This window comes from Manacus candei, unplaced genomic scaffold (assembly GCF_025592945.1).
Source record: "Manacus candei isolate 608988 ecotype Guabito, Panama unplaced genomic scaffold, ASM2559294v1 h1tg000011l, whole genome shotgun sequence".
Taxonomy (NCBI): Eukaryota; Metazoa; Chordata; class Aves; order Passeriformes; family Pipridae; genus Manacus; species Manacus candei.
This window is the reverse complement of record NW_026138059.1, coordinates 657,536-683,372: the sequence shown is the minus strand read 5'-3', so window position 1 is coordinate 683,372 and position 25,837 is coordinate 657,536. Positions and strand designations below refer to the sequence as shown.

At 36.1% G+C, this 25,837-nt stretch overlaps 1 long non-coding RNA gene across 1 annotated transcript in view; it reads left to right on the top strand.

Moving 5' to 3' along the window:
- The window catches only part of LOC127466967 (uncharacterized), a 61,386-nt gene extending 37,148 nt beyond the window's left edge, over window positions 1-24,238 (top strand). Inside the window, exons 2-3 of the long non-coding RNA XR_007902911.1 lie at window positions 21,688-21,789; window positions 24,110-24,238. This is a non-coding gene — a long non-coding RNA (uncharacterized LOC127466967). The remainder of the gene's footprint in view (window positions 1-21,687; window positions 21,790-24,109) is intronic.
- Window positions 24,239-25,837: the final 1,599 nt, after the last annotated feature.

The window sequence follows — 25,837 nt, the reverse complement described above, 5'->3', positions numbered from 1 at the left end:
ATTGCAATACATTTAACACTGATGTTTCTGCTTCTATTGTGTGCTTAATATAAAGCAACCTCCATTTTTCTTTAACTGCATAACAGAGAGCAAAAATGTTCTCTGCTGCTACTGAGGGAAGCTAATGAAGGACAGAAGTCTCAATGAGACACAGATGTCTAGCTGCAGTCTTGTTCACTGAGTTAAGGTAAAATATTAAGGAGGCTTTTCCAAGCCTTGTTCTTCCCTTTGGATCTCTGGTGCAGCCCTTCACTCCCTGTATCCTTGGTCTTTGGATTTTTTCCTGCCCATTATTGAAGGAAGAGTAGCTTTAACAAACTGTATTTAGGAGCAACTTAAGAAGTGATGCTCAGACACTCGTCTTCTGTAGTACATTTATACAGCTGAAAATGCTAACCTAGGTATTGAGTACTTTATCACTAGACAGTAACTGAACAATTAGGAGGATCTGGGGAATGTGGGTAGGAAATCAGAACTTCCCAGCTCTCAGCTGAGAAACCTAAGCACTGGTCCTACACAGTGGTATACTTTTACTCTCTTTCTTCCTGCCCTTGGTAATTTTGGGAAGATGTGTTTGAAGCTGTCAAGCTGCAGAAGGTCTGGGTTTCCCTCTTTCTCTCTCTCTTTCCCTGGAAATGTAGACTATTATGTAAGAAAGGTATTCTTTAAGAATAACTTTTGTATTTGACTTCTGTTGACAAGACCTATCCCTTTCACCTCTATAATCTCTATTTCTACCTCTATCTTTATAATATGTCTATTGCTAATTGCTGAGGTATCAGTTAGTTCTGGTAAAATTAGTTATATGTTGCAAAACTGCTTTGTAATGCTAAGGTCAGCTCTGGTAGTGCTGAAAGGTTTTTTTTATTTACTTCTAAATTTAGGCAGGTGCTTAAAAGAGGTGTTTTAGAGTGCAGTTTCCGACTTGAGCTCCCTAACCATTCCTTCAGATACTGAATTTGCTTTTATCTTCTGAACCAAAGTGACCCGGCTGAGATAGTGCATGAAATCCTGGAGGAAGAGTCCCTATGTACACAGACAGAGCTGGCAGGTCAGTCAAGGTAGGGTAGGTAGAGCACAGGTGCTCAGTCATTGTCTAATTCACAGCAGGTCTGAATTCAGCAGCCTCTGAGTACCAGTTCCTTCAACCTGCATTATTTTGGTTCTCTGAATAAACAAAGGCTTTTATTCCTTATAAAGGCAATGCCAACTACTCAGTCACCTGACTGAGCCTCTTTTCCTATATCTTTAGATTAGTCAATACTTTATATGACACATTATTAGATATTTCTTGTGATAATGGAAAGCTAAAAGTGAGTAGGCAAATTAATAGTGAATTAATTACACAGCTATAACTGCAAATAATGAGATTTTTTTGTTATAAGCAGAGAATTGCTCATAAGGGGTCCAGTTCAGGTGGTTTTTTTTCCCATTTGATAACTTTTTCTCGTCCTGATACTTGAATTGATTAGAGGACTTCCAGAACAAATTCGGGCAGAAAAATCTATCAAAAAAGATATCAGAATAGGCTGCTGATGTTGAGGAGGCAAGATTTTGGTTTAAGAAACTCAGAAACTAAATATACAAGCAAATATTCTTAAGAAAGCATAGTAAAAGTGGCTTAATAAAACTGCTCAGACAGACTTGACATTTATGGAGATTTTCTGTGGAGTGATATATAAATAGATGTCTTAACTAAGATCATCATTCAAATACATTTGCACTTTTTTGCACCTGCAAGCTAGCCATGTGAAAGAACACATAAAAATAGATGATCTCTTTCAATTTATTAAGAAAAAGAAATGACATACTAATTTCTTTTACAGAACTAGTGCTTAAATCCACACTAGACAAACCAACTAAGATATTAATACATAACATAGATGTTTAGATGTTCTCATTATTCATCACATTTACGTTTTAAAACATGAGAAGTGCAAGGTTTATGGTGCTGAACTGACATCTGGACATTCAGACTGTCTGGGTGCTGTTCAGCATCATTTCTTGGGACTTTCCATCCACAAAGACCCCAGAGTGCTTTCTAAAATGTGAAGCTGATGGAACTTAGCACGGTGCATAGTCATGCAACACCACTGAACCTCAACCATCTCTGAGGGATTCAAGGAGGTAAAGATAACACAGTGGACAAGATGGACATTTGGAAGGGAAAATGGCCAAGGGCATCAAGGCAGCACTTGCAGTGCTAAAAAATATCAAATATCTCAGCAGAACATAACAGGCCTTGATATGCTGAAGTAGCACTAGCACTAGAACCAGTCATAGATCCTATATATCTGCAAGATAAACCTGTCAGAATTAGATAATTTTTTTATCCTTATGAAAAACACTCCAATTTTCCCATTACATGAAGTGAGACCTACATCAGGGTGTATCATTCAGCAAAGCACTTAAGTATATGGTTAAGTTTTTATCATACCAAAACTGCCTGTAAAGCCTCCGTGTAATGTGCTGAATGGAAATGAATTATTCTAATATCTTAAAGGGTTCCCTTTTAACTTTCTGACCATAATACAATTTATCAGGGAAGATGTTTTATACAGTTCCTAACTAGGTCAACTATTTCTGGTTTTCAGTCTGTGTGTTTGGATCAGTATTTTCCTTTGGCTTTATACAAAGATTTTAGTAATGGAACTACATTTTTTCATTTAAACTATCATAGCTGTTATAGTGACATATCTTAAAATCCCATGACCCAGAACATGGTGTACTCTATATTAAAGAATATGTAACTGTCCTAATTAAAAAATAATAAAGACTAATAATAAAAACTATATTATTAATTCTTCTGCAGGCATCGTAAATAGTAGGGTACAGTCAAATATGCTTTTCATATTTCCTAATATCTCATAAACTAGATATACAGTGAATTAGCTGAAACCAAAATGCATCTCCGCATGATCTAAATAACAAATAATTACAAATGTCTAATATGTATGTATAAATGTTCAGCTGGTAACTTTTTATTACCTTTTACTTAGTAGTTTAACAAAAAATTTTGCATGAGTTTTCACACGAATCTGTTTACTACTATTGAACACTGCATCCAGCTCTGGGTTCCTCAGCATTAGAAGGACATGGACCTGTTGGAACAAATCCAGGGCGAGAGCAACCAAGATAATTAAAGGGATGGAGCACCTCTCCTATGAGGAGAGGTTAAGAGAATTGGGCTTGCTCAGCCTGGAGAAGAGAAGACTTCAGAGTGACCGAATTGCACCTTTCCGGTACCTGAAGGGAGCCTACAAGAAAGATGGAGAGGGACTAGTTACGAGAGCATGTAGTGACAGGACAAGGGGGAATGGCTTTAAACTGAGAGCTGGTTTAGATTAGATATCAGGAATAAATTCTTTACGTGGGGATTGTGAGTCACTGGAACAGGTTGTCCAGAGAAGCTGTGGATGCCCCAACCCTGGAAGTGTTCAAGGCCAGGTTGGATGGGGTTTTGAGCCACCTGGTCTAGCGAAAAATGTCCCTGTCCATGTCAGGGGAGTTGGAACTGAATGATCTCTAAGGTCCCTTCCAACCCTAATCCCTTCTATGATGTTATTAATAATCAAATGGAAGCAGAAGCAGAGCTCAAGCTCTAGAATTCATTTATTTATTGACAATAAAATAAATTCATAATAAAGGACATTCTTTTTGGAACTGAGATAACATAAAGTACCTGACAATATGATCAGAGGTATTGTTCTTCAAGTACGTTGATTTTAGTATGGGATTCCATATTACAGAAGAATGTAGGCAGTATGACATTGGTGTGAGCAAAACTGTATATTCCTTGAAGTTCTTCAATTATTTAGTGCTATTTAGTAGTTAAAATAAACATTTTCCAGACAACAGGATTTATTGCTTGTTCTAAATGACTGTAACTTACTATGAGCTTTATTTATTGCAGACAACTTCAGTAGGGTTATTATTGTGACTAGAGGGGATATCTGAGCTCACAAGGCTTGTGAGTGCAGCTCCCAGGCTTTTGCAGTGAATTACTGCAGGGAAACAATTGTGGATTGTACAGAGAGAGGACGGGAAGCTCCCAAGGATTTTTTGACTAGTGACAGCATAGGTCTTTTTGAACTCAAAAGGAACAGTAAGCAAAGCCAAGGTCAGATATTAAACCACTATTGAAAGTGAAATGAACAATTTAGTGAATTCATTGAATGAAGAGAAATAATCATATAAATATAATTCAATGTTGTCATTCACATACCTATGATTTTATTACCATTTGTCAACTTTTTCTGAAAAATCTCTATCATCACTAAAGGCAGAGCTTTTTTCAATTATACAACTTTCAGGTAAAAAATGTTAGTGAAGACCAGTGTGTGTGCCAGGAAAATGTTGCTGTTCCCTGAGAATGTTCTAGAAGAAAAACCTTTTTGCTCTTATCTGTATTTGTCTTGTTGCATAAGCACCAAATTTTTAAGTGTCTTTCAAATACTCTCCAATCATGTCTCCCTGTGTGAGGAGATAATGCAAGAACAAAAAAAATAATTCTTTTGCCTTTATTTAGTTTTCCACTCCACAATTTTCCAAGTGATTGAAACTTAGAAAATGGAAAAATATTCACATCAAGACAAAGGAAAAATTGTGACTCTTTTCATTAATGTTATGATACAGATCTTGAAAGCAAGATGAAGGGGGAAAATAATAATAAAAAACCTATAAAAGCAGAAGGGTCTTTTTGAACAGCTTTCATTTTTCAACAGGTTGCTGGAATTTATTTCTGTGATTCATTTTGATTAATTCTTAGTAAAAGCCTTTTCTTAATAACATAAAAAAGTAGTACTGTATACCTTCTGCAAAATGTTCTTCATCCTCTAAGAGGTCAAAAATTCATTATTTAAAATCTTACTGACATATTAGTCAATGAAGCTAGAGAACCCACCTCCCCACCATTTTTAATGATCAGCAGAACACTCTGTAGTGGCACGAAATCTATCCTCCCCTGATATCAGAGATACAAAAGTCACAATTGAAAGCCAAGATGTGGAACATTTTAGAATGGGCCTAAATACAGAAAATATAGATTGTCATATAAAATAAAGGGACATGAAGGATACTGGTTTGTCATTTGATATAATTTTTTCATCTGTACTGGCAACTTGAAGACTGAAACTGCTTATCCTGGGCTTAGTTTTGAAGACTGCACATTGAAGGGAAAAATGTACACAAATCTAATAGTATGGCTTTATAGATCTTGTTTGTTTTTTTCTTTTCTTCATATTTATTAATTATGTTATTGTCTGATAGTGAAAGCTTACTAAAGATATGGAAGTATATGAAAGCCAAGAAAACCTGCTAAAACTAACACTGCAGATATATCAACCTCATATTTAATCCACTCGAGTGGAACAATAGCTTGAAAATATGGAAAATTTCTCAAAAATAATCTATTATGGAAACTTTTAATCTACTAGTTCATTGAACTCATGAAATCTTGAACATCATAAATTATATTGATACCCATCAGAATACTGTTTGCCTTTTGAAGTCACATACTGGTTGTTGAAATCACACATTTGAGTGTGAATTTTAGTACACTTAACATGTTCACCATGATTCTACTGATTTTTAAAAAACCCTTTAAAACAAAATTCATATATATTCATTCCTTAATTATTCCACTTTCTCAGTTGTCTGTGTTCTGTGGACAGCTGGGACCTGAAATATATTTGTAGTGACAGGAGACTTGGCCTCCCAGTTGTCAACATGCTTGTTTTTTCGGGTTCTTGTGCTGAAGGATGAAGGGTTCAAGCAAAAGCATAAAGGCTGGCTTTGGCTTCCACCCCAGTTTTACACCAGGGTAATTTCCCTGGATGTAGATCCCAGTTCCTGTGAACAAAGCTGGAGTTTCCAGGCTCTGATGAAAGCTTCCTGTGTGAAGACCAGCAAGTTACTTTAAGTGTGAAATCCATCACACTGTAGGAATGCAGACCATTAAACTTCTGTGCCACTGAAAAGTGGTTTAATTCTTGAGTAACTATTTTTTATGTTTTCAATTTCCAATATTAATTTATATAGTACAAGAGTACAGAGATTAATATTTGCCCTATGAGACCAGAGGTCAGCAGTACAAAACAAAAAAATACCTGAAAACAGACCTCCAAGAGTGTAAAAAAATAAAACCCGTGAAAGCCTCATCCTGGTGAGCTGAAACACACAGTGGTTTTCTTAAAATGTGAAACATTACCTTGTATTTAGATAGATAGCAGTGACGCCAGGAAAACAGGCTTTCATGGGCAATGACTGAACTGTAGAATTTCCTTCTATCTCACGTTAATGGAAAGCAATTAGTGTTCATTAAATTGCGCCTGACCCGTTAGTCACTATGGATTTGGTCTAGTGCAGATGTCTGAACACTGAACATTTGGGATCCTGATACCAGAGGCCTTTTTAATGGAGAACAGGGGATAAGGGATAAAATTACCTGAGTTCCAAATATTATTGCACAATCTTATTTTTGAAAAATCAACTAGCACACACCACAGGGTGAAATGTCTTAATTAATCCTTTGCTTGAGATAATTAGTTTTACTAAAGATATGGGGAATGTGATCAGGTAATACATGTTTTTAATTATACTAATCATATTTTCCATATATTTTTTTTCCTGAAAAGTTTGTTTGTTTTGATTATTGTCCAAGATAAAGACTTATTTGGCTTTAAAGTTGCTTTATCCCATTTCCTTAATGGTAGCAAGTAGATGAAAAAAATGTTCTAGAGATATCAAAATATATTAAAAAGATTTTACATAATTTTAACTTCGTGTTTTCAGTCCATTACTTAGCCAGCATGGCATGGTTGGATGCAAAATATAGTTCAGCAGAAAATAAAAGACAGCTTGAGTTTTGCATCAGTAGTGAGAAGGATGCAAATTGATCGGGTCATTACAGTCTTTTAATCACTGAATGATTGTTGTAATTTGACTGCAAAGTAATGGCAGTTTTCATCCAGCATTCTTTGTCCATTACATGAGATATAGAAATGCCCACGACTACAAACATACTGCTTTTACATGATTTACAGCCTTTTAAAATGTCTTGTATTAATTAATGTGTCAAAAATACACTATCTACCTCTGTGGTTCAATAAAATAATATTAATTCTTGTGTTTCTCACTAAAAAAATAAAGTTTTAAAAAATGGGTTTTATCTGAACTGTTCGTAAATTCTGACTAGTTTCAACTAAAAAAAAACTATTTAGAAAAGATTGCTGACATTTTTCAAATTATTTTATTGCTTTTCAATTTAAAGGGTGATTTTTTTCTATCTTTAAGGAATTTTTTTTTTTAGTAAGCAGGATTGTTGTAATTCAACTGAAATTAAATTAATGATTTTTACTCAGTTGACATTTTCTGAATTTGAGTTTATCTAGGTAACTTTTTCATTTTGGTTTAGTAGTTTTATTGCAAGTGTCATTCACTTTTTTTTCTTTTTAACTTTGAAAAAAATTCTATTTACTGACTACTCTGAACTCTGCCCACAAAACCTTTTTTTTTCATCTTTTTTAATGTATTTAATTTTGGACATCATATTGTATCTTAAACTGCCATAAAAATCCCACAATGGCTAACATAGGTCCTGGTGAAATGAGACCCAGGAATAAACTTCATCTGCATGAGGTAAACAACTCATTCTGTTGGAGTAAAGACATAAATCTCAGTGGAAGACCTGCCCCACGAAAGGTATCAAAGCGTCCCCCTCTACAAGCTTGCCTTGGAGCACACGGTAATTTATCTCAGCTCTGCAGTGTCAGGAGAGAAGGCAACAGCAGGAAGGGGAGGCTCACAGCTCTGTAAATAGAGTCTCTGCTGAAAAACCTGTTTACCCAAGATGAACCTCTGGCCTTCTTAAAAGTGGTGACAGAATTCCCATCAACCTTATCTGCGCCAGAGAAGGTTTTGAAAAATGTTCTCTTGTTGAAGGCCACGGAGCTGCGTTTATCCTAGGACAGGTTCAGTACCAGCACTTTCAGCAGCACATTCATTAGACTTGGAACTTGTTTCAACACTGAAACTGCTACACTTCATTATGATTAAATGAGGGCAGCTCCCCTATCATTGATTCAATTTAATGAAATTTAAGCAAGTGTAGCTTGTTCTTCTATCAGAAAAAGGTGGAAGTCGCACTAGAATAAAGCACTTTTCTACTGATTATGCGTCTACTTTTTGTTTGTGTATCAAACAAGACAGGCAGGAATTTGATTTTTGGGTAATAGATAGTATATTTCAGCAAAATATTTATACCAACCAGAAAACTATGATTGCAGGCTAGGTTAGAAAACGGAGCATTAGAAACGTGGCTAATTGTTAAACTTTGACCAAGGCTAATTTGCAAGCTGGCTGTATTGTATTTCCAAAGAACTCTTCAGAGGTTTGAATGATGTCACTGGGACCTTTACAAGGCAGCAAGACTACACAGTCCTCTCTCCCAGTGATTGGGTGGAAAACACGCTTCAGGAATGGTAGGAATTTTAAAGGCTACAGAAATTGTAAATTCAATGGTCTGGATTTTCTGTGGAGTGTTCTGGCTGCCTTTGGTCACACAGTGCTGAGTGTAAACTTCTGCCTTCCCTGGGGAGCAGGGGGCAAGAGAAAAGCTAAAAGTCGATGGAAGTTCAGTAGCAAGGGAAAAATTCATCACAGTGCAGACAGGCTGTGACACCAACATAGTCCTCAAAACACATCTCGAATGGTGCACATACTTGCAGTCAGATGACTTTTGGAATAACGTGAGACTTAGAGTCACAGAGGCAAGAGAAAAAATTTTAGCAAAATAAACAGAATATCTATAACTGCTACAGGCAGGACGAGAAAGAATCTTAGAAGCCCTGTGAGCGACTCAGGCATCCCCTTGGGTCTAGCTGATGGACTTTACAGACAGAAAATTATATAAATTAATTACATTTGCGCTAAATGGGAACATCTGATTTAGGTGGAATCTGGCTTTATTCACATTTTTAGAAATTATGTTGCAAGTAGTGGTTTCAGGAATCTTTCAGCTAAGATCTTTACTCTGTAACTAATGTATGAAGGTAATCACAGATAGAAGCATCTGTTTGGTCAAACATGCCTTTTAAATTATGTTTGTCTCAGGAAACATTTTAAAAGAAATAGAATAAGTATCAAAAAATACAAAGAAATAAAGAAAGTAAACTTTTAAGTAAAAAGTTTTGCAGTACTCAGCTCATAGCTCTGAAATAGTGACCCAAAGATGGGCAAATTAGGATTTTTCAATGGTGACCAATTAAGACCAGTGGAGACCTAGGTCTTAAATAAGACCAAGACAGATGGTAAAGATGATCACTGGTCACTCAGAAATTCTAGAGGTATAATTCTACCATACAGTTTATTTCCAAGAACACCGACATATTCTCAATAATACTTGAATTACCTGCCAAAAAAAGCTGGGACTAGAAATCAGAAGGAGATATCTCAACACTTTAATTAAGACATTGGGCAGAAAGTCAACAGTTCCCAAACATTTTATACTGAGTGACTGTATTAATGATTAATTGCTTTAGTTTTCTACCTGCAAAATGAAAACTGCTAAAAAAATACCAATGTATTTTTATCCATGTAGCCCAACATTACTATTTCTCATAGACAGCTATTGAGATTAGACACATCAACAATAAATGCTGAATTAATATAGTAAAAGCTGAATTCTCTCTTTTTGCTTAATGCAAGACAGCTAGTTAAATTTCAGTGTTCCCTAAGATATGTCTTAGTTGATTCATTGGTATTATGACATATTGGTACCTTACTATTGAATTATTATACATTGCCAGTGCAAATTTGTAATGTTTTAAAAAGAAAAAGCAAATACAACTCCATATCAGAAAAAAGTAGCTCAGGTTTTCCATTTATTCTTCTCAATTTTTTTATGTCAGTCAGTTGCCACAAAGTCCAATGTACATATACAAAACCAACAACAGGATGGTATAATTCACATTGCTATGAATTCTTAGACAGGAGAAGGAGTAAATCATAAAAATGATTAATGCTATGACCTCAGTTTTCACCTTGAGTGTCAAATTGACACTTATTTCCCATTAATTCTGTTGAAAGTCAAAAGCAAAATACAGAAGATACATCAAAAAAGACATTTTAAAGACATATAAAATAGCTGTTTGGAGTTCTATGTCATGCCAAAACACTGAACTGTATTAGATCTAGGAAAGGGAAAATCATTATTTTTTATTACAGAAAAATTACCATAGAAAAAATATAAAGGAAGATAGTCATGAGTCATCCAATCTTTTTACAACTTTTAAATTATTATTTTATCTTAGTTTGCATATATATAGTTTTTTTATATGAATGTGTATACACAACTATAATTAATACATGTACTTCTGTACTTTCTTACAGAAATCATATACATACCTGATGAAAAATAAAGTTAATGTAAGTTTTAAGGGACTGCAGCTGTGACTGTTGTTTGAGTAATACAGAAGATTTATTGTTATTAGTTACAGAGAATAGTTTGTTATTAGAACATGGAATCCCTGTCCCAAGAAATATGCAATGAAATAGATTTATAAACAGAGCAATGTGCAAAGGAAAATACTGGTAAATTTTGAACAACGTGGCTGCTGTGAATTAGATTTTTTTTTTTTTAGAAAAAGAAAAAAGTAGTATCAATATAGCAGATAGGTAAGGTTCCCCCTCACTGTGCTAATTCTCTCCACACTTATCCTTCCCTTAGGCTGCTGAATGAAGAACATTTAGTGGTTTTTGTAGATCAGATAATTATACTGCGAAAATGACCACATGTAAGGGTTTAACAGAGATCTGTAGAAGCAGGAACTCCAAGAACATATAAAACTCTGAGGACTGGCCCCAGTGACTTTTGCTAATATTTGGTCACCGGCCACAGTGACTTTTTCTAATATTTGCTCACAAAACATTGAAGAAATTCTCTAGGTATATCAATTAGACAGCATAAACCAAGAAAATATCAGATCACTTTTTTGTTACAGCGTATATTTATAACAGGAATTAGTCCCTTAAAATTCAGTGCATTCTAGATAATTCAAATCTATTTTTCAGGAAATATAAAAACAATTATAATTGTATAGGTGGCTATTCAGGAAATGCACGTGCACTTTTTTTATTTCAAGTGACATAAAACTTTATAATTGGTAAGTTTTCCCTAATACTGTTTGGGTGACTAGAGAGAAGCTTGTGCTGGAAAACAGAACAGATTTGGTAGATATGCTAAATTTTTGACCCATACCTTGAAAGGATAAAAAAAAAAGTGTTGAGTGATTCTAGCTTTGTTCTCAGAATGACAACTATCCAGTAACAGCTAGTGATTAATCAATACAACACAATAAAATCAAGGTCATGGTGAGTTATTGTTAAGCATTAGTTCATTTCTAAACATTATGCATGCAGCTATATTTAGCTTGTTCTACAAATACTACTCTTACCTGTCTTCAGAGCTTTCTACAGCTATCACTTGAGATATATGTTAGTTGAAACATTATCCATATATCAGGGAAGAAATTCTACAGTAGGGAGAAACCTCATCATTTTTTATATCCCATCATGAGAAAGGAGAAGAAAAATGTTAATGAAAAACTTCAACGAAATCTTCCAAAACAAGCTACCAGCATGTAAGGCCCTTTGCATGCTGCAGAGAGTATAAGGCACTAAATGGGCAGTTTCACTGACTGTCCTCTAACGTCACTATTTTTACTACTTCATGAATTCAAAAAAATACATTCTCTCTATAAATGGCTAAGAGTTGCCTTTTTGATCCATAGTTACTCTTTGTGTTGTACAGAAATATGCATTATCTACGAAAAGCATCTGCTGAGTAAGGGATGCACCTGGACAGTAGTGAATGAAAAGACTTGGCAGGTGTTTAGTTTCTTAAGAGAGAAGACTTCCGTAGTGATTTCATGTTAAAAAAACAGCTTTAAAAAAAATCTTCCGAAAAGCATTAACAACATATGCTTTTTTATTTTTTACTTTATGAAGCCATATGCACTTTCTCCTAAAGTCTAGGTTAATAATTTAAAAGCAATAAATAGTAGAAAAAATGCAATCATGCTTTATAGTCTTTTTCTTAGAAACTGTTAATTATGTTTCTTCATTACTTGAAGTAAATTCTCATAAATTCTGAACACTTTCTGTGGCTAATACAAAGGTACCATTTTTTTCCCTGTGAAACTAAACTAAAACTAGTTCAATTCATGTTGGAAAGCAGAGACTATAAAACAAAGTAATTGGATAAAAAAATCAGGAACCGATAAGTGATGAATCCCTCCTTGGATTAGTGTCAATTTTGTGACTTGTAAACTTTTTGCTCTTTCAGTATTGTGATTTTATTGAAATATTAACTTTGTTAATGAGGCTTTTAATATTGCTTAGTGTAAGTAAGCTACTCAGTGGTATGTCTGAATAATTTTTGGATAGCTGACTTTTAAAAACCTACCACTTCAGTATCTGGGAATATTAGCTCTAAATATTATTATCTTGGGCACTTTTTTATCTCCATCCATTCATTGAAGTACATCCATTCATGGAAGGGAACCCTAAATCTATGAGTTTTGCCAGTCATACAAATTAAAATTTCTTTACAAATTTCTTGACAAATGAAACCTATGTAGACAGAGCATCTCAAGGAGGAATGAAAGAGGATGATTCAAATATTTAAGTATATAGCTATATGTATCTCTAAGTATCGATACATGTTAGACTAGCTTGTAAGTCTGGCCACCAAGGTTTTTGCTGGCACAGAGTACAGTTTCTGTAAAAGTTACATTTCACTGTTGCAGGTTCAGAAGGAAGCTGGCACACTGAGCTTCTGAACCATCTATGTCGTAGTAGCTCCTCCATAAATTCATTCTGCAGACCTTCATGAGAAAAACCTTTCTAAGTAGTGCTAGTCTGCTTCAGCGGCTTCTGATAAAACTTGGATTTTTTCACAGATGCTTCAATTCATCACTTTGATTCACTTTTATTTTCGCTTATCTTTGCTGTGATTCTTTTTGTGCTTCCTTCACCATTTCTGAGTTTGTCATAAAAAATTGTGTCTTTTTTATTCCAAGAGATAAAATGCAATTGGGAACAGCATTAACCAGAAAATGTTTAATGGTTATGCTGTTACTTGACATAGGGCAATCTTTTATCAGCATGGTGATAGAATCATCAGTGTTCAGTATCAAAATTGAATATTGCCTCCCTGATTTTTCATCCTTGGGTTTCTAGTTTTGTTCTGGTTTTGGACTTTTTTTTTGGTTTATTTGTTTATGTTTTTCTGCCCTGTTTGGAGGTTAATTTTATCTACTAAACATCATATTTTATATCTAGTACAGGGTCTCTGGATTTTTCATAGGCATAGGCTACAGATGACAGAATATTTAGTCACTCAAATGAAAACATAACAATTGGCTCAATCAGAGAGTTTTGCAGTGGTTTTTGTACTACCCTTGCAACAGTGGATGTAGTATTGCCTTCTCTTTCTGCGATGGACAGTTGGCACTCTAGTTATCTATTTAACATGCCCCTGAATATCTCAAGAGATATTAGATGAGTTAAATCAGAAAGTTATTTGAAGGTCCTGGTAAATTACTGAATTTCTGTGGCAGACACTGTGGTAAAATTCCTCTAATATCAAACAAATACTGAGGATCATCTGTGTGGGAACTAACCATTTCACCACCTGAGTTTAATGACAGTGTTTGGTTGTTCAAAATTCAAATCCCAAAGACAGATGTTAACGAAGTGGTATTTGTTTCCTTGAAAGTCAGAAGATGTATCAGTTTTTGTCTGAGAAGACGTTCACTGAATATTGCTGAAAGTCAAGCAGTAGAGAGTCTCTTTCTACGGATTTAAGCCCTACAGTTGTTTTTTTCTGTCATAATCACAGAAATCTAGGGCAAAGCATCTGGTCACAGTTGCGTATCCAGTCCTCACAGGAGGGAGATTTCCTGCCATTTTCATCAAAATCTATAGGGGTTATAAACACTGTCATTTAAAGGATGCTTTGCATTGTAGGAACAGTGCTATGTAGCTTTTGTTTAAATAAGGATCATACTCATCGGTTCACTGTATGCAATTATTAGTGAAGTTATGCCTTGTAGTTCCAAAACTGTCCAGAACTTGGAAACTGGAATGGATAAGATGGGAAAAAAAATCTGCTAGTTCTTTGGTTGTCTCTGTCATATTTAAAGATCAGCTGGAAATTAAACACCACACAGCCACTTGCTCAGCATTCCTCTCTCCCCCACAACCCCAGTGGAATGGGGAGGAGAATCAAAAATAAAACTTGTAGGCTGAGATAAGAAAAGTTTAATAATTGAAAACAAAGTAAAATACAGTAATAATTGTAAATAACAGCAACAACAATAATAATAAAAAGGGAAAGTGAAAAAAAGCCCAACCAAACAAGTGATGCACAATGCAATTGCTCACGACCTGCTGGCTGATGTCAAACCCCCTTCCTGTACCCAGATCGGCCCTCCTTTCCAGGTTACTCCCCCAGTTTATGTACTGGGCATGATCTTCTACAGTGTGGAATATCCCTTTGGCCAGTTCAGGTCACCTGTCCTGGCCATGCTCCTTCCCAGTTTCTTTTGTTTACATCCTCACTGGCAGGGCATGAGACACAAGAAAAAAATGTTTTTGACTTAGGATAAACATGACTTAACAGAAAACAACACTATTCTCATTCCAAGTCCAAAAACACAGCACTGTACCAGCTACAGAGAAGAAATAACCCTATTCCAGCAGAAACCAGGACAGTCTCAAGTAAAAGTTAACTAATTAACTTTTTCTAACAGAAGCCTTATTCATGAAAAAAATGCAAGGAATAGAAATACCATATTCCACATCAGAACTGTTTATGCAGCAGATGACTACCATCATCATGTGAAAGTTTATATTCAAAATTCACCTAAATCTCCATCTTCTTTGAGATGATTTTTCACATAGAAAATATGGATGAAAAATATGATAACAAGTCTTTTCTGTACAGAACAAATACATTTTACTCATGCCTGAATCTCCCATTTGTTTTCTGGTTTTTGTGATATACTCTGAAGCTCTTCTATCTTTAATGGAAGTGACTAATTGGAGTTTATGTAAAAAAGTTGATCACTGTAAACCTATTATCAGTGTGGTCCACTAATGCACACATGAGCTTTATATACAAGCACAGTATCTGTTCTCTATCTTACACATCTTGTATCTCCGAGGATGTTTTTCCAGTACAAAGGAAACAGTCATGTCATTGATTTATCTGATATGATTCCCTCTTCATAAATCAACTTCATTACTTATCAATTTCTTTTGGGAGATTTCTAATATATTTTTAATTTTTTTTACTATTCTTTTTCAAGATAAGAAGTTATACTGAACTACCACTAATACCCTTGCTTATACTTTTAAATAATTCCATTACTTAGACTTTTAAAATCAGGCACTGGATTCGATATTTTCTAGTAATCCAAACCTACATTTATTGTCTAGTAACTTCCAAAGCAATCATTAAAATCCCAGAGATCCATTCATTGCGTGTTATTAGTGCTTACACAGTTTAAACAGGAAGAGAACGAAACCACAGTTGTCAGAGTACACTTAGCAAGGACTTTGATGGGATTTTACAGGAAACCAGGTAAGATATTGAGATAAAACCCAAGAAAGAAGAGGAAGTATCCCTCTTATTCTTTTCTTTTCTCAGTTCTTCAACACAGTAAATCTAAAGCAAAGCAGTAAAACCTTGTATTTCTCCATGAAGTCTGCAGATGTTCTAAGCTTGGTATTTTAAAGCCAATTTTCAGGCTGACATCACAGTGGAAGACAAAAATATACCTTTCATATAGGGAATTTATTATAAAGAAGGTTATCTTTCCAGAACTTCATAATGAATGTTGGTATTTTAAGAGTTTCATAAGATTATTGTATGTAATAGAATTATTTCATCATAGATTAGATCAGATATTGTAAAAGATATATAGAGAATAGATGCATTACTGGAAGCAAAATAGCAGTAAGGAAGCACATTACTAACCTTACAAACACATCACAGAATCATAGAATCAACTGGGTTGGAAAAGACCTCTGAGATCATCAAGTCCAACCCTTGATCCAACACCACCATGGTTACTAGACCATGGCACTAAGTGCCATGTCTCGACATCCAGTCTCGTCTTAAAATCCTCCAGGGACAGTTGGGCAGCCCATTCCAATGTCTGATTACTCCTCTGTAAAAAATTTCTTCCTAATATCCAACCTAAACCTCCCCTGGCATAGCTTAAGACCTTGCTCTCTTGTCCTACTACTGGTTGCCTGGGAGAAGAGACCAACCCCCACCTGGCTACAACCTCCTTTCAGGGAGTTGTAGAGAGTGATGAGGTCTCCCCTGAGCCTTCTCTTCTCCAGGCTGAACAACCCCAGCTCCCTCAGCCTCTCCTCACAGGACTTGTGCTCGAGTCTCTTCACCAGCCTAGCTGCTCTTCTCTGCACCTGCTCCAACCCCTCAATATCCTTCCTGAACTGAGGGGCCCAGAACTGGACACAGCACTCCGGGTGTGGCCTCACCAGCACTGAGTACAAGGGAAGAATCACTTCCCTGGACCTGTTGGCCACACTGTTCCTGATCCAAGCCAGGATGCCATTGGCCTTCTTGGCCACCTGGGCACACTGCTGGCTCCTGTTCAGCTTCCTGTCAATCCAAACTCCCAGGTCCCTTTCTGCCTGGCTGCTCTCCAACCACTCTGTGCCCAGCCTGTAGCACTGCAGGGGGTTGTTGTGGCCAAAGTGCAGGACCCGGCACTTGGCCTTGTTGAACCTCATCCCGTTGGAATCAGATCAACTCTCCAGCTTGTCCAGGTCCCTCTAAGAGTCCTCCTCCCTTCCAGCAGATCAACACTCCCCCCCAGCTTGCTGTCATCCTCAAATTTGCTAATGGTACACTTGATCTCCTCATCCAGATCATCAATAAAGATATTAAACAGAACTGGGTCCAACACTGATCCTGAGGGGACACCACTAGTGACCAGCTGCCAACTGGATGCAGCACCGTTCACCACCACTATCTGGGCCTGGCCATCAGCCAGTTCTTAATCCAGCAGAAAGTGCCCCTGTCCAAACTGTGGGCTGCCAGGTTTTTCAGGAGAATGCTGTGGGAGATGGTGTCAAAGTCTTTACTGAAGTCCAGGTAGACACATCCACAGCCTTCCCCTCATCCACCGGGGGGGTCACCTGATCATAAAAGGAGATCAGGCAGGTCAGACAGGACCTGCCCTTCCTAAACCCATGCTGGCTGGGTCTAATCCAGATTAGATTATGATTTACAATCATAAATTTTATTAACAATGGCATTCTGGTTCTAGGCTACTAGAGAAAATTGCCTATTCCAGTAATGTATGTAATGGGAAAAAGTTTGAGGAGTGGCTTATGCTTGCAGTTAGCCTTTTTCATTTTATGACTGTAATATTTTTATGGTGCCTTATTCTTGGCCAGAATTTCAGAATATTGCTTAAATCAGTAAAAAATAATACAAGTTACCTGATTTGTTTCTTCATTTTAGTATTCTATTTGGAATAGAACAGGCAGAGGTTATTTTGTGTCTGTATTTATAGATAGGTTTTTGACTGGTCAGCTTTGCTGAGCAGTTACACGCAGACTTGACAGGTGCACATCTTTCATTAAAATTCCACTGGGCATTGAAATTGGGATTTTCCAGACACCACAGCAAGCACTGTGGCATTCACAGCAAAATGAAATTAAGTGACCTTTGTATTTGCATTCTTGACATGGAGTGCACCTGGGACTTAAATGATTGAGCAGGCACTGCTGAGGAACCACTTTTGCAGTTACAGAATTGAGTCCAGAATAGTGGTTGTAGGGACTGTAAAGTTTCTTCATAACCTCAGCAAAAACTGCAAGATGATTTCTTTACCTTCCTTCAAATGATGCTGAAACTCCTGTTGCCCAGGTGAGTTTTGCACCAGATCTCTTCTATTTACTTCATAGAATCATAGAGTGGTTTGGGTTGGAAGGGACCTTAAAGATCATCTTGTTCCAACCCCCCTGCTATAGGCAGGACAACCTTTCACTAGACCAGGTTGCTCAAAGCTCTCTGCAACCTGGCTGTGAACTCTTCCAGAGATGGGGCATCCACAGCTTCTCTGGGCAACCTGTGCCAGTGTTTTACCACCTTCACAGTAAAGAATTTCTTCTTAATACACAAGCTGAACCTGCCCTCCTTCAGTTTAAAGGCATTATCCCTTCTATTATCACTACATGTAAAAAGAATCTCTCCATATTTCTTGTAGGCTCCCTTCAGGTACTGAAAGGACCCCTCTGGGTGCTGAATTGCTTCATTAAATAATTGAAGGATCTTATTTTTTTCATTATGAAGCCTTTTGAAGCCCCTAAAAGATTTTATTTTGGAAAGTGCTTTGGATCAGATGCCACCAGGCACAGGTTTGACAAGTGTCCATGCCCTTCAGTGTGGGTATACTACATATTGGTAGTATGGTCAGAAACAAACATGAATAAATAAAACACCTGGCAAAATAATAACAGTAAAATAATATGATGATTGAATTTATGGGGATTATAAGAGTAGAAACTACGAAAAGGAGTGCTTTTGACAATTAACAATTAAATTCTCTCTAAACTTTTTGTCTCTAAAGGCTGGTCTAATCCTTGCTTTCTTCCAGAGGCAACTCTTCAGATTTGAGTATGTTCTGTGGTCTATTTCAATAGGTTTACAGTAGTTCATATGGAAAAAGCTTCTCTTTGAGTAAGAGAAGATAGTGAAAGGTTGTAGAGCAAGACTTGAAAGCTGAAGTATGACAGTCTTAGGGAAATATTTCTTAAATCATGTTGCATCTATTAACATTAAAAACTCTACCATGGAATTTATTATTCTGTACCAACAAAATTTGTCTTACAATAATGCTTGAAGTCCTCATTTCTGCTAGAATCCCACTGGGCCAAGCATACTATAAGTGCATGGAAGGAGGCACTCCTTGTCCTCACATATCTGATCAAACTTTCACCATGTGAGATGATGCAAACATCCTGCACTACTTAGGCACCTATTTTAGCAGAGCTGCAGTTTCAAGACACAAACTTTCAAATGGATTGCTTTATGAACCCTATGTTTTCCCTTAGTCAGAATTTAGCATTTAATCATCTGTGGTTACCTGCCTAATCTCTAGATAACTGACTTGAGGTCACAGCTTTATAGGCTGTACTACTGCACCCAACAGACAAGGCTACGTTGTCTTCCTATGTACTTGCCCTTCAACTTGCTTGTATGGAAATGTGTTTTGATTGATGGGACCCAATTTACCAAATAATCCAGTCTGCACTGTCTAATTGTCTTTCGTCAGTATTTTAGTCTTCCATCAGTTTTCCTTAGATTTATGGTCTATGGCTTTGTGATTATTTGCTGAACATATAGAACAACCCCAGCTCAGAAATAGCCTCTCTAGGATGCCAAAGGAAACATTTTTATTTTGCAACCTTTTTTTATTAATAAATTCTCTTTTGGATCTCTTAATAACTTCTTTAATGTCTTCACTGGGGACTTAATTCACATTAAACATTAATTCCTATTTATGCAGTTGCAGGTGAATCATCCCACCAAAGACTCAATACCAAGAAGTATTCCTTATTTGGAAGTAATTTTTTCTACCTTTTATACTTCTCCACTACCAAATGGCATGGTGCAAAAGGAGTGAATTTGTAGAGGTTGCAGCTCTGAGGACCCGTCACCTACACTAAAAGCATTTCAGTTGCTTAAAACTAGTTTTAATGCCCGCTGAAACCCCAGCATGGCTGGTACACGTGGGTACAGTAGGTGCACAACAGGAACCAGTCCCAGGCATCCCCTAGTAAAATCAGTCTATATGGAATTCAGTTTGTACACAGCTGTGAGATGAAAACAATAAAATGAGGCTGGATGCTGATTTGCTTCAAAGTTTGAATCCTGACCTTATCAGAAATGCTAACATAGACACTCCTTTCTTTACAAAACTAGCAAAATCAGCTGAAAATATGTTTATTTGGCACCATAGTGTCTATAAAATCTTGCCAGCTATAAATCGTTTATTCTTCATAGTCTAAATCCATTTTCCATTTTCCTCACGTTTGATGTCAAGTTTATAACCAACCAAGTCATCCTGTTTGGCACTTTTAAATAACTGCAAAACACTGACACGTGTTGAGCCTTTTGTTATACTCTGAAAAATTGTGGGGATTATCAAAATTAAACATCAAAGACAAGAGATTCCCAAACAGTCTCAGTTAGAACTTCTGTCTATAACGTGTATTAGGTTGATAATTTGAAAATAGTTTAAATGTTGCAGATTAAGTCTCATGTGCTACTAACGTCCTGGAAATTTTTGTAAGCATTACAAATTTAATAACATCTTTTTTCTATTTACTTCTTTATTCCTCTAAAACAGATCAAACTTTTTTTTCCCCTTTGGAAAAGGGGAAAATTGGATTTTCTAATCCAGTCAGATTTACCATTTTAATCTGATAAAAAACTGGGACTGTTAGGAGTTTTTTTTCCTTTTTTAGTTCTTAATGGACTACAGTTCCTTCTCCTTTCTTTTTTTTAGACACTGCAGTGTCAATTTGGATTTTCCACTGATGACTTCAGCTTGCCTTTATTTTGTTGATTCTGACTTTCTTTTATCATGTCTTTTTAATGTAATTTAACATATTCTATATACAAGCATTCTAATTTTTGTTTTTGTTTCCTTTTCCTGGGATGTTTGTATTTTATTTACACTTTCTTCATTTTAGAAACTTTGACATGTTTAGCTCTCTTAATTAACTTCCCTTAAAAAATCCTTCTTTTCCATTTCTATTATTTCCATTTCATTGAATTTTACTTATAATACTCTAGCTTTTAAAGCTAATCATCTTTGATGATGAGGTTCATCAAATATTAGGATTGCTTCTGTTTCCAAGAAAAAATAATAAAAATTTTTTTATGAGTTTATATTTTGCATTTCCTTTGTCTTCCAAACAGAAACTGGACTAAAACTCTTTAGCAGTTTGCAGAAGAGATATTTTAAAGAGGATGCCTGATCCAGGCTGGATTAAATCTGCTGGTTTAGGGCTAAAAGAGACTATTTAACTGGAAATCTTCAGTCCTGGTTCATTGTCTGTTTAGTTTACAGTTTTCAAAAACAAAGGAGCCAGATGGTGCGGAGTGGAGACACACTGCTTGCCTTTAACACCAGATTTTCTGCATGTAAATTTAGATGTATTATTATCTTCATAATCACTATAAGAGCTCTTTTGCAAGCTGTATTAAATACTCATGTTTACTGAATATGTATCCATGTCCTGAGGACAACTTTGGGGTCATCTCACCCTTCTGCAGAACTTGGACTCTGAACTGGGTATACAGATAAAAACAAAACAGACAAAATCACCTTCATATTTTAGGATTAGCACCATATCCTTGGTTAATGTCTGCTGATGTAAGTCTGTTAGTTTTGGGAGACCTGTAGCTGCCTGGGCATGCCATCCTAGAACTTTTACTTTGTTCATTAAATGCCTCCTTGCACAAATACTCAAGTTCATGAAATAATTCCTTGAGTATTTGTGAATGTAAACTCGGTTCAGTCAGCTGTAATGCAGAGACACTTGGATAGCTTCTGACTTGCATCAATTTTTCAGGTAGACCAGTTCTTGCCTCCCTGGTATCCCCGGTGTGATTCACTTCATCAAAGAGAGGAATCAAGCCCAAACAAGGTGCTTCTGCTACGTCCACAATGAGAGGTAAACACAAAGGGAAATTTGTCCTGTGTTTTTGTACTCATTTTCTCTTTCCAGTATGTGTTCACTTTATGGGTTCATTACTACCTGGACAGCTTTTAGGTGTTTAGGAAGAAAACCCAAACAAAATCAAATAAAAAACCACACAAAACCTCAAACAGCTATAGCACAGACCACTGATTTTTAGCTAGTACAGATGCCTCTTTGGGCAAGACAGTTGCCCCAGAATAATTAACTTAATAAATTCCCCACATCACAAATTCTTGAGTCAAAAGTAATTTTGAAACGATCACTTAATATATCAAATCTTCAAAGTTAATTTACAGTCATAAATGTCTATCAAGCAGAAAGTTCCAAAATCATTATTTGGCAGATTCCAAGGCCAAGGATAGGTGCAATGAGGCCTAAAAATCCTTTGGCTGGCAAAATGAGCAAGAAAGTAAACAAATATGCTGGTCTTGGCATTTGGAGTTATAGGCACATTTTAAATAGAATTGCCTCTAAACACAGCTGCAGAACTGAATCTCTGATGTAATAAAGCTGTCTGGTTTATGGTAGACATACATCAGCACTGCTCTGATGGCTCAATCCCTTAGAATCACAGAATGACAATAACTTCTTTGTGTATTACTAATAAATCATTGCTATCACTCAACATGTTTAAAAAAATTGTAATTCATCTTGTGTAAGTTTTCCTTGAGAAATATAAAGCTGTTGGAGTTCGAGTGTGTAGAATTAACAGAGAAAAAGGTTGAAGATTTTTTCTATTTCCTCCATCAGTGTTTTTATTTCACTCAAGGGACTTAACCACATGCATTTGGAAAATTAAAGTCAGTAAACTAACACTTTAATAATTTTCTCCTCCTACATCCAGACTCATCAACAAACCAATGAACTGTATGTGTAGAAGGTTTTTAAATGGATAAAAAAAATTAAAAAGGGTAAGGTTTAGGCAAGTTCTTTTTATTGGTGTTTGAATCCAAACAACTTCATCCTCAAATAGAGTTGTAAACATGAAATTTTCAAGACAAGTGTTCATCTTGTTTCTAACTACATTTGTATCTTTGCACGTACAAAAAGGAGGAATTTTTGCCCCAATTTGGCCATGAGATTTTGTTTATTTAAATTACTGTGTCCATAGTTGTTCTCTGAAACCATGAAAGTGAAGTTGACAGAAGTGCTTCTACTTCGAAGTGCAAAACTGCACCTGGACCCGCAATGTCCTGTTCATTCTCTATTGACATATAGCTTCACATGTTTGGAGATATGAAAAGAAGTGAAATAAGTGTTACATGTACATAAACATATACATATATAAGCATGTGCTTGTACATGTACATAGGCGGCATAAAGTTGGTCTTGTTTCAACTTGCTGACGCATAAGAATGAGAGTGTATGTGCAATTTTTCAGTAGAAATTTAATTTCTTCTGCATATTAAAACAAATCTAGAGTTTTTAATTTAATCAGCTGGGTATTGTGTAGCTCCCTGTATGATACACAAGCAAAGTTTAAGCTGAATGAGATGACTGGAAGGACTTCCTTCCCTGATTGCAAAGCATTTGATGTCCATTGTAAACCAGATAATATTTTGCAAGACCTTTGTCTGAGCTTTTTTCTTGAAAACATACCTATGCCCATAAGATGTTATTTTTATATGATGAGACTTTCTTAAACTGATATTAAAGTAACAAAAAAAAATTAAAATAAAGAAAGTTCAGTAAGAATAATTTTTCTTAAAGTCCAAAGTTTGGACTAGATTATCTGTTACACATTACAAAATTGCTTTATGTTACAAATGTGTTTCTTTCACCAGTTTTAAGCCAAAATCATGTGGTTCTCAGCCTGGTATAGTTTAGAGTAGAATGGGAGGTCAGCATGAGTTTCTTCACAAGTTCTCAAGAACAACCTGGAAAGAGTTTTGCTCAGCTTTCCACATGCTTGATGTCACATCCAAGCAGCACTCATAGCTGTGTAAGTGTGATTTGTTTCCAGATTATTTCACTGTGCTTCCTGGAGAAGCTGGGTGGAGATGAAAGAACCAGCTTGGTACTGTCAGCATGTTCTAATTTTTATTGGACAAGTTTAGAAAACTGACTTAATCAGTTAAAAACTAGTTAAAAACTAGAACTCACAAAAGGATCAATAGATTTCTGTTGTGATTCTAATTGCAAATTAGCTCCCGTTTCCCAAAAATGGACGAGAATCAAATTCTCAGGAGTTTCACTGAGTCGTGAATAAAGCCAGCAAAAAGTAAAGTCATCTTCCACTAGAGCTGCAGCATCTCAGTCACCCTTGATTACTGACAAGGTTTAATTTTTTTAGTTAGGTTCGTGGAGACAGTGAGGCCAGTCTTACATCATCCTGATCCCAGAAAAACCTGAAGCCTGAAGCAAGCTGCAGCTACTGGTGTGAGCTGAGTGTCTCAGTCAAGACAAGCAGCATCACAGCTGCAGCTTGGTGAGTCACTGTGCAAAGCAGGAGTCTTGCACTAACACTTATATAAATGAAACACAGCTCACTTCGTCAAGTAAAGATTTTAAAGACATTTTATGCAGTTATGGGTCCCTTTTGGTGTGTAAAGTCATGAAAAAGCATGAGCTGATTCTTTGTTTGCTGATCAGCTGATTCAGCACTATTGCTGCTCAATTGAATTATGTTACATGTGTCTTTTATACACTCAATTCTAGAAAGAGAAGCCTGAGCCTGCAAGTACCAAAGACAAACCATTATTCTTAAGATACTGATAAGTAGATGGACATTTTTATTTGTTACCATATATGTCCCCCTTGCCATAGCTATGTCTCTTCCTCTTTTTTTCCCCACCATGTTTCTTTTGCTACACTATGACTCCAATCTCTATTACCAGGGATGGTTATCTATAACAATCTTCTCCATGAAAACAATAACATAAAAGCTGTGAGTTGAAAGACAAACAATACCTTCTCTGAATATTTTGAAGGAACATGATTGTACAGAGTGACTTTTACCAGAGGAAAGGAGGTTTCTTAGAGGCTCATCCAACCTGATCTTGAATAATTCCAGAGATGGGTCATTCACAGCTTCTCAGAGAAATCTGTTCCAGGGCCTCACCTCTGTGCAGGACAGTGTCTCATTCTGGTAGGATTCTGTCTCATTCCATCTGATGTCTGTCACAAAATGTCTACAACAAAAAAGATAAATGCTTTTCTCAATGCACTAACAGAAATATCAGTGAAGTTTGTTATTGTGCATTGTACAGAAATATCTGAGAGGAACAATTTAGTTTTGGTGGATTTTACCTAATAAAGTTTAGTACCAGAGAAGCATATGATAAATACGTTAGTGATCATTGTGCAAGGAAAAATTGACTAAACAACCATTCTTTTGATATGCTTTTCACTCAAAGACTTCCAACAAGACATAAATATATGAAAATTAAAGGGCTCCACAGGCTGACACCTACACATACACACAAACTAATTTCATTTTGTTTAAAATTGTAAAAAAAAAATCGTGTTTGAAAGAACCAATTTTCTCCTTAAATCTATCTATATATAATTAACCTCAGTGGCCTTCAGTAGTTCGTATCTGTATGCATTTTTTTCCCAATTGTCTTTGCCTCAGGACATGGCTCAGCATAACTGAGACTCGATCTTCTGAAATCAGGGCTGAGATCTGGCACATTACATAGAATAATCTTTGATGGTTGATTAGCATCTGTAAAATAATAGCAGTGAAATGGAATTGTCACTTTCCAGACTGAGGTCTTTTGTATGGATCTCATGCTTTTGGAAAAGTGACTGTACTGCCATCTACTGTCCTAATCGGCAAAGTATATCCCAAGAAGTTTGACTATAGTGCTAGGAACTGGTTATCAATATAGGAAATATATTGTTTAAGCTCACAGAGGACTCTATTCTGGTGTAGAATAAAAATAGTAGGGATTAGGGAAGCACAAAGTACAGGTTTTTTTCTTTGTAACAAGTGTATTGATATGAAAATCACAACAAGATCCTGAAACTGATATTCACACTGAACACAATGTGATCCTATGAGTATTTGTGTTTCTGA